This window comes from Octopus bimaculoides, chromosome 17, assembly GCF_001194135.2.
Source record: "Octopus bimaculoides isolate UCB-OBI-ISO-001 chromosome 17, ASM119413v2, whole genome shotgun sequence".
NCBI classification, from domain to species: domain Eukaryota; kingdom Metazoa; phylum Mollusca; class Cephalopoda; order Octopoda; family Octopodidae; genus Octopus; species Octopus bimaculoides.
In genome coordinates this window covers 1,305,852-1,310,517 of record NC_068997.1, presented here as the reverse complement: position 1 = coordinate 1,310,517, position 4,666 = coordinate 1,305,852, and positions in this window count along the sequence as shown.

The window sequence follows — 4,666 nt, the reverse complement described above, 5'->3', positions numbered from 1 at the left end:
ATATATATATATATATATAAACCTTCAGTCATGCTTTACGTAGCGTTCTACGGTTATCGACTGCTAATTCCAGCAAAAATTGGTACTATTTCCTAATTATAATTCTACCTTTACAGTGGAAATAATACTATTGTAACGTAATACTATTTTGTGATATTTTTGTGATGTTTTTTGTAGCTTTAATAATAAAGCATATCAATCTACCTCCGGTGTTCGAGTACTATTTTTTCCCACCTTGTTTCACATTTATGTGCCTACTCTGGTATATATATATGTGTGTGTGTGCGGGGTGTGTATATATATATATATATATATATATATATATATATATTGTTATATCTACATGACGGTCTTCTTTCTATATACGAAATAGCTAAAACACTACGATAAATGCTCAACACCTTTCACGGCCCGAAGCTATAGTAGAAGACTTGTCCAAGGCGTTACGCAATAGGACTGAACCCAAGATCACATATTTGGGAAGCAACCTTCTTAATCAAACAGCCACGCCTATACCTTTATATTTATATTCAGTAACAATTAAAAACCTTTGCCATCTAGAACACCACCAACCAGTTGATATTTGGCTGCTATTTCTGCAGACGCTGCCAGAAATATCAGCCGAATGTCCCACAAATTACATCCGCACCCACCGTAAAAAGGAAAAAAATGCTTAGATGTTTGAAAACAATGATGAGATGACCATCGTTGGAACGCCTCTGGCCCCACTACTACTCACTCGACTAAGGTGGAGCTAACATTCTCACTGTCACCTCACGAAAACTATAATTCTTCATTGTCCCCTTCTCTGCCATCTAGCATGCCACATTCACCTCATTAAGCATCATTTTCTCATTTAGTACTTCTTACATCCTCACCAACAAACACATCCATCAGTACATATCCATCTCCTTCCCTTATTTGCGAAACCTGAGTTATTTTCGTTATGTTACCGTCTCCTTTGATCACGTCCATTAATATTTATGAGAAATTTGCAAATAAATTTGATTTCAGTCTCAACAAATTCCAAAACACATTTCACAAGACTAAATAACCCAACAGCAGATGAGCAAACAAAAACGCCACGACAGGTTACAAATCACGGTACTGAACATGTCTTTAAATACTCGAAGAATTTTCCTATTCGAGACGTTTGTTCTAGGTTCCACAATTTCTTGCTGAACAAGCTGCTTAGATGTTTTATTTATCATGATCAAATATTTGTGTCCCTCCATCAAATCGATAACTCTTGTTTATGTGCACAGTTTGCCACTAGTCAGATATGATCTCGCGATCATAAGTGCTGCTCCCAACCCACTAGGCCACACATCGACACACCTGAGACGGTAATGTGTGTCACACATATATATGTGTGTCCGTGTATGTGTGTGTGCGCGTGCGTGCGCGTGCGTGCGTGTGTGTGTGTGTGTGCATATACATGCATGTACACACATGTATATACATGAATATATATATATATATATATATATATATATATATATATATATATATATATATATATATATATATATATACATACACACACATACACACACATACAGGCATATCTATACACGCACAATCTGATTAATTTTATAAATTTAGATCATTTGAATATTTTCACTTCCGGTCTAATGTGATGTCCCTCACACACTGTGGCCGATTGTTTGACGAGAAATGGCAACTAAATTTCCTATTGAATAATGTATTTTAACATATTTCCAGGAAGAAGACAGGATGGTTGCCGCTGGAATAGTGTTAATTCTTAAGGTTTGCTGGATCAGTTTTGATCTGGGACTTGGATCAATTTTGGTCTGGTGCCTGGATCAATTTTGATCTAGAGCTTCACTGCAAGGACGAAAACTTAATAGCAGCTCGAATACATCGTTCATAGCAACTGGCTGTTTCCATTGCTGCTTCTAATGTTGTTGTTACTGATATGTTACTTACACAATCAGAGTTATGTTACTTCATGTTGCTAAATTTGTTCTTTCTATAGTTGTTCTTACTCTTGCTGTTGTCTCGGTGATGATTCGTGCTATTTCTGTAGGAGTGTGCCAATGAAATGCTAAAATCTAAAGCGATCGTAGAAATCGTATAATAAGTTGTCGAAATATTTCTCTCCTTCCACTCTGTTTACATTCATTATTTGTTCACCATCAGATAAAGCACTGACAATATCAAATTTATTCATTGTGTATGTTCTTTAGTCGTCATTACTATCATCATCATCATCATCATCGTCGTTGTTGTTGTTGTTGTTATTGTTAATCAAATCGCTACAAAAATATCGTATTTCAAACCATCTTGTTTCTGTCGGAGAAAGAACATATGATGCCCTAACGTAACCGCAGTCCAATTAATGTAAAAGATTATATATGTGTGCGTATGTGAGCACACGCGCGTGCGTGTGTGTGTATGTATGTGTGTGTGTATGCGTGTTTGTGTGTGTGCGTGTGTTGTGAAGCATTATGTAATATATTCGTTAAAATTACTTTGTAAGTTTGTGCTATAAAAACTGCAAATAAAGGAGTGACAATAAAAATATTGAGACAAACTATACCTTACACTTTACATTATATTTCGATATTAAAATCCCTTTATCAAAAAAAAAAATGAGAATAGCGACAAGTTAATGTATTTGGTACAGTTATTTAGGAATGGCATGCGACATGAACATTCATAAATTAAATCCATCTATAAACAGTATACGCGATTTGCACAATGTGAACTGGTTTTGATAACAGTACTAGTGCTTTTGAGTAAATCTGTGCGAAATATACTCGCTCGTTAACGAATTCCATTTTATTGATAATAGAATTTTAACCCCTGAAAGAGTAGGTTATAAATTTAAGAGTATCTTTTTGTGTGTGTGTGTCTTTCTGACTTATGTTTCTCTAATTTGTATTGCACTGGCTTTTAAAGTAACAAAACTGCGTGCAAATATGGCCCTCATTGTTAGTCAACCTAATGAGTTAGTCTACAAGAGACTCCAGGCTATTTCCTTCAATTCAATTATTATGTGAGCTTTTGTAACGACGTCATAGAACGGCTCTTGCGTCGAAGTGTCTCTGATGCTCGGAAAACCTGATAGAAATTCTCGTCAGGCTATTTTAGTGAACGCTTTTAGGTGAAACAGGTTTTCTAATGGGGCTTACGTTTCTACGATCGTGGGTGCGTTTTATATCACAAGTTAACGAATGCGTTAAAGTAATTAGTCATTAGTAAAACACCAGAAAATTTGGAAAAGGAACGCATCCGTGAGAATCGTCGCTGAACTGTTCTTTCACATGACTGGAATCAATTGTAGAGTCTGCTAGGAGATGCGGAAAACTTCCCTCGAAATGACAGTTTTCGGTAAATAACAAGAAGGTGGCCGTTCCACATTTTTGTACATACCAGATCTACATGCCTGCGATCCGAGTGTGTGTCACAAAATGAAATTGCTATTGAAGGAGTGATCCTTCGATATTATAATTATTAAATTCAAACAGAATCAGAGACAGTGTTTGACAATTAGAAAGACTTCTAAGAAGCTTTCTGAGGCAGAAAAGATGCGCTTGGGTTGCTGTGTCCGTTGCTAAGGGGACTAGATTGAAAAAGATAGTTCCCGAAAATAAATGATATATGAACTATGTTATTTACCAAATGAGTATTGGTGTAATTTATTTAGGTCAGGTAAGTTTTTCATGCTTCTTTTTCTATAAATTAGTGTGTGATTTGCTATTTATATTCAGGAATAGAATGGCAATTCTAGGTTCCTTATTGTTTTATGCTGTTGCGCTCAGCAGCATTTGTTGCTGATCCGGAATTCGACAAGCTGTAAAATGAATGTGACAACCGGTAATTTGCAGGAGAAAATATGGTGAAAAATGAGAGTAGACATAATAAAGGGAGATATGTAAAACAGGCGCCGTTTGTACATTCGTACTATTTTCCTTTTATTACTTTATTAATCAGAAATCAAACGTTGAAGACGCAAGAGCGACTTGCACGTCATCACCCGTCAACCCTACCCCGACTCTTCTATACTGGCTATAGATTTAATACTCAGACACGAGTTAATGCTGACAACGAAAACTCTCACTTTTTACCCTCTTCCATGCAAGCTAATACTACCCGTATCATTTTGGTTAGTTTTTTACATTTTACCTGGAAAAATATAATGGAATAAGGACAGCGTTTCCTTTTGTGTCAAGTGAAACAAGCTAGATCTAGTAAAAAAAAATTGTAAGTAGTACTTCGTTGAAAAACACCACTTGAAGAACTATGCACTGAATACGTTTTTCATGTTAAATGTTACCCATACAGTATGTATGTATGTATGTATGTATGTATGTATGTATGTATGCATGTATGTATGTAATTATTCAGTTTTATTTCAAGATTTCTTGCCAATTGAGAAAGAGCCGGTTTCTAACTTAGATCTAAGGTTCCTTCATTGGAATTTCAACATTAACAGCATGGTATTTTTGTATATTTATGTATGCACATGTGCAGATTTGTATGTTTTGTTTTATGTCTGTATTCTCATGCATGTATTTGCATATCTAGACATCCTCATATATACTTAAATGATAAACTTCTGGAACGTATTATAGATTTGTAAACATACATGCATACGTACATACATACATATATGCATGTATGGACATGTGTATGTATG